Below are 6170 nucleotides of genomic sequence, written 5' to 3'. Positions count from 1 at the left end.
AGATCGATCACTACAGTAATATATAGATCGATCACTACGGTTATATATAGATCAATCACTACAGTAATATATAGATCAATCACTACAGTAATATATAGATCAATAACTACAGGAATATATAGATCAATCACTATGGTAATATATAGATCAATAACTACGGTAATATATAGATCACTACAGTAATATATAGATCAATCACTACAGTAATATATAGATCAATCACTACAGTAATATATAGATCAATCACTACGGTAATATTTAGATCAATCGCTACAGTAATATATAGATCAATCACTACAGTAATATATAGATCAATCACTACGGTAATATTTAGATCAATCACTACAGTAATATATAGATCAATCACTACAGTAATATATAGATCAATCACTACGGTAATATATAGATAATCACTACGGTAATATATAGATCAATCACTATGGTACTATATAGATCAATCACTACAGTAATATATAGATCAATCACTATGGTAATATATAGATCAATCACTACGGTAATATATAGATCAATCACTACAGTAATATATAGATCGATCACTACAGTAATATATAGATCAATAACTACGGTAATATATAGATCAATAACTACGGTAATATATAGATCACTACAGTAATATATAGATCAATCACTACGGTAATATATATATATTGATCACTACAGTACCGGTAATATATAGATCGATCACTACGGTAATATATAGATCAATAACTATGACATAGGTCATTTGGGCTCCCGAGTGGGGCAGTGGTCTAAGGCACTGCATCTCACTACAGTTCCTGGTTCAATTCCAGGCTGTATCACATCCAGCTGTGTTTGGGAGTCCCATAGGGCGACGCACAATTGGCCCAGCTTTGTCTGGGTTTTGGCGGGATAGGCCATCATTGTAAATAAGAATTTGATCTAGTTAAATAAAGGTAAAAATAAAAAAAAGGTAAATCAAAGTTGCTGAAAATGTCCCAGTGTACTAGTGAGTTCTCACACTTTACCCCTCTCCTCCCCCTCTCCTCTCTCCTCCCCCCTCACCTCCCCCTCTCATATCTCCTCCCCCTCTCCTCCTCTCCCCCCTCTCATATCTCTCCCCCCTCTCATATCTCCTCCCCCTCTCCCCCTATTCTCTCTCCTCCCCTCTCACCTCCCCCTCTCATATCTCCTCCCCCTCTCTTCCCCTGTTTCCTCCCCCTCTCCTCCTCCTCTCCTCCTCCTCCTCTCTTCTCAAGGTTAGTCTACAGTATCATTTGTTGAGGCCCTTAGATTCCCTCTCAAAGAACATTCATATTGTTCGTGATTGTGTCAACCTGCTGAGGGGAGCTGAAGTAGTAGGATATCAATCACACTTGCTTATGTAACTAATGTTGATATGTTGAAACTGAAGCCGTATTACTACGCAGATGGTCAGTATGAAGTAGCACCATAGATAGTGGGAGCTGGATTTGACAAAACAACGCTGCCGTGACTTTGATTTGATTTGAAACTCTATCCTAATGCACATAGGGACAACACACCTGTGTCTACACTGTTACTACAGAACCACTTTGTATCGATGTGCTGTGCCTTACGGGCTAAGACATCCCTGTCTGAGTCCCAGGATGCAGTACAAATAGCACCCTAGGGCATAGGTGGTCTATTTGGGACTTAATTCCAGTGTTATTTCATCTGCACAGAATGTTCTCTGTCCTCAAAGTGTGAAGAGTGGTTCTGACTACCGTGTCTCCAAGGAGATGTGAAAATTCTGTTTACACCGGTCTGTCACTCTGCTGCTGTGATGATGACAGCGGGAATAATCAAAGGAAGCTCATCACAAGCCTGCCTGCATGCCTGTCTTTCTGCCTGCCTGCTTTTCTGCCTGTCTGTCTTTTTGCCTGCCTCAGCCTTCACTCATGCTTCCAGCTCACCATATCTCACCACAGAGAGAGAAAAAGAGAGACATACAGACATTTCTAGCGCTCGATGTTCATCTTCAATCGTCAAAAACTAAATTGCTATTCGGCTGAAACAGACAGGCACAGGAACTTTCCCAGCCAATAAACCTCTCATGTCCCTAGGACTCTCCTACATGTCCAGCCAATAAACCTCTCATGTCCCTTAGACTCTCCTACATGTCCAGCCAATAAACCTCTCATGTCCCTTAGACTCTCCTACATGTCCAGCCAATAAACCGCTCATGTCCCTTAGACTCTCCTACATGTCCAGCCAATAAACCTCTCATGTCCCTTAGACTCTCCTACATGTCCAGCCAATAAACCTCTCATGTCCCTTAGACTCTCCTACATGTCCAGCCAATAAACCTCTCATGTCCCTTAGACTCTCCTACATGTCCATAGAACACTTCAACCAGAGTCTCTCTGCACTTATACTGTTCTTCTGCCTTGTTCAACTTAGTCTGTAACTTGATATTACATCCTTCTATCTCTCTTACCATGGATGAAATCCTCCCGAAGTGTCAGGAACGCCATGGTACAGAACAGCAGTTAATCCAAACAGTTATGCACTAAAGAAAGAGACCAATATCCAACGGTCCAACACGGCTTGTCCCACAGTCCACAGGGCTTACAGTAGCCCCTCAGCAGCCAGGCAAAGGGAAGTAGACAGTTGCCAGACAGACAGTCCACTAGTAGCCTGTGGAATGACACAGTACTGTGTAGAAATAGATTGTCACAGTCTTGGTGATATGTTGTGTTGCTCCATGTGAGTCAGTCTGGGTTGGGAGGTGGAGCTCCATGAAGAGTACATATAGGCTGAGCATGGAGAGCGGGAGAGAGAGAGAGGGGGGAGGGAGGAGCAGAGGGGGAGAGAGGGGAGGGAAGGGGGAGAGAGAGAGAGTGAGGGAGCGAGGGGGAGGAGCGAGGGCGCGAATGAGAGAGGGAAGAGAGAGGGAGGGGGAGAGACAGAGGGGGGAGGAGGAGGAGAGAGAAAAAAGAGAGGGAGGGAGAGAGGGGGACTGAAGGGGGAGGAGAGAGAAAGTAGAGATGGAGGGAGAGAGGGACATTAAGAGAGAGGGAGAGTGGGGGGAGAGAGGGAGAGTGGGGGAGAGAGGGAGAGTGGGGGGAGGAGTCTAAGCTGAATATGGTTAGATCTGTCACTGTGTCACAATGCCTGTTGGACCACTGCCTGTTAGATACTCTCTCTCTCTCTCTCTCTCTCTCTCTCTCTCTCTCTCTCTCTCTCTCTGCTGCTTCCTAACGACACAGAGTTTATGACTTCTTATCTTCATGTAATTGTGTTAGTTGCATGTGTGAGGGTTTCAAGTATAAGAAGTGAGGTTGCTGTATAATCATACCATATTCGTTTCCTTAATACTCTTCTTTTGCAAAGGGCAGTGCAGAGATGCTTTTATCATGTGGTATCTGTTCTGGTAGATATATAGTACCAGTGGTATCTGTTCTGGTAGATATATAGTACCAGTGGTATCTGTTCTGGTAGATATATATAGTACCAGTGGTATCTGCTCTGGTAGATATATAGTACCAGTGGTATCTGTTCTGGTAGATATATAGTACCAGTGGTATAGGTTCTGGTAGATATATAGTACCAGTGGTATCTGTTCTGGTAGATATATAGTACCAGTGGTATCTGTTCTGGTAGATATATAGTACCAGTGGTATCTGTTCTGGTAGATATATAGTACCAGTGGTATCTGTTCTGGTAGATATATAGTACCAGTCAGAAGTTTGGACACACCTATGCCTAGAGTGTGCAAAGCTGTCAACATGGCAAAGGGTGGGTACTTTGAAGAATCTCAAATATAAAATATGTTTTGATTTGTTTACCACTTTTTTGGTTACTACATGATTCCATATGTGTTATTTCATAGTTTTGATGTCTTCACTATTATTATACAATGTAGAAAATAGTAAAAATAAAGAAAAACCGTGGAATGAGTAGGTGTGTCCAAACTTTTGACTGGTACTGTGTTTAGTCATTTCGTCCTGGCTTTGTGTGGCTGGAGCAAGAATGGAGAAAGGGTGCTGGGTGTATTGGTGTGGTGTTACAGGGTACTAATATGATGGTATTGGTGTGATGTTGCAGGGTAGTAATATGATGGTAGTGGTGTGTTGGTGTGGTGTTACAGGGTAGTAATATGATGGTAGTGGTGTGTTGGTGTGGTGTTACAGGGTAGTAATATGATGGTAGTGGTGTGATGTTACAGGGTAGTAATATGATGGTAGTGGTGTGGTGTTACAGGGTAGTAATATGATGGTAGTGGTGTGTTGGTGTGGTGTTACAGGGTAGTAATATGATGGTAGTGGTGTATTGGTGTGGTGTTACAGGGTAGTAATATGATGGTATTGGTGTGGTGTTACAGGGTAGTAATATGATGGTAGTGGTGTATTGGTGTGGTGTTACAGGGTAGTAATATGATGGTAGTGGTGTGATGTTACAGGGTAGTAATATGATGGTAGTGGTGTGTTGGTGTGATGTTACAGGGTAGTAATATGATGGTAGTGGTGTGTTGGTGTGGTGTTACAGGGTAGTAATATGATGGTAGTGGTGTATTGGTGTGGTGTTACAGGGTAGTAATATGATGGTAGTGGTGTGTTGGTGTGGTGTTACAGGGTAGTAATATGATGGTAGTGGTGTGGTGTTACAGGGTAGTAATATGATGGTAGTGGTGTGGTGTTACAGGGTAGTAATATGATGGTATTGGTGTGGTGTTACAGGGTAGTAATATGATGGTAGTGGTGTATTGGTGTGGTGTTACAGGGTAGTAATATGATGGTAGTGGTGTGATGTTACAGGGTAGTAATATGATGGTAGTGGTGTGTTGGTGTGATGTTACAGGGTAGTAATATGATGGTAGTGGTGTGTTGGTGTGGTGTTACAGGGTAGTAATATGATGGTAGTGGTGTATTGGTGTGGTGTTACAGGGTAGTAATATGATGGTAGTGGTGTGTTGGTGTGGTGTTACAGGGTAGTAATATGATGGTAGTGGTGTGGTGTTACAGGGTAGTAATATGATGGTAGTGGTGTGGTGTTACAGGGTAGTAATATGATGGTATTGGTGTGGTGTTACAGGGTAGTAATATGATGGTAGTGGTGTGTTGGTGTGATGTTACAGGGTAGTAATATAATGGTAGTGGTGTGTTGGTGTGGTGTTACAGGGTAGTAATATGATGGTATTGGTGTGGTGTTACAGGGTAGTAATATGATGGTAGTGGTGTGTTGGTGTGGTGTTACAGGGTAGTAATATGATGGTAGTGGTGTGGTGTTACAGGGTAGTAATATGATGGTAGTGGTGTGGTGTTACAGGGTAGTAATACGATGGTAGTGGTGTGGTGTTACAGGGTACTAATATGATGGTATTGGTGTGGTGTTACAGGGTAGTAATATGATGGCAGTGGTGTGGTGTTCCAGGGTAGTAATATGATGGTAGTGGTGTGGTGTTACAGGGTAGTAATATGATGGTGGTGGTGTGGTGTTACAGGGTACTAATATGATGGTATTGGTGTGGTGTTACAGGGTAGTAATATGATGGTAGTGGTGTGGTGTTACAGGGTAGTAATATGATGGTAGTGGTGTATTGGTGTGGTGTTACAGGGTACTAATATGATGGTATTGGTGTGGTGTTACAGGGTATTATAATGATGGTAGTGGTGTTGGTGTTACAGGGTAGTAATATGATGGTAGTGGTGTGTTGGTGTGGTGTTACAGGGTAGTAATATGATGGTAGTGGTGTGTTGGTGTGGTGTTACAGGGTAGTAATATGATGGTAGTGGTGTGTTGGTGTGGTGTTACAGGGTAGTAATATGATGGTAGTGGTGTGTTGGTGTGGTGTTACAGGGTAGTAATATGATGGTAGTTGTGTGTTGGTGTGGTGTTACGGGGTAGTAATATGATGGTAGTGGTGTATTGGTGTGGTGTTACAGGGTAGTAATATGATGGTAGTGGTGTGGTGTTACAGGGTAGTAATATGATGGTAGTGGTGTGATGTTACAGGGTAGTAATATGATGGTAGTGGTGTGGTGTTACAGGGTAGTAATATGATGGTAGTGGTGTGGTGTTACAGGGTAGTAATATGATGGTAGTGGTGTATTGGTGTGGTGTTACAGGACTCCACACACTGACAGGATTCTACACACTGACAGGACTCTACACACTGACACATTGACAGTACTCTACACACTGACAGGACTCAACACACTGACAGGACT

The sequence above is a fragment of the Salmo salar genome, chromosome ssa11 (assembly GCF_905237065.1).
Source record: "Salmo salar chromosome ssa11, Ssal_v3.1, whole genome shotgun sequence".
NCBI classification, from domain to species: Eukaryota; Metazoa; Chordata; class Actinopteri; order Salmoniformes; family Salmonidae; genus Salmo; species Salmo salar.
This window is presented reverse-complemented; position numbering follows the sequence as displayed.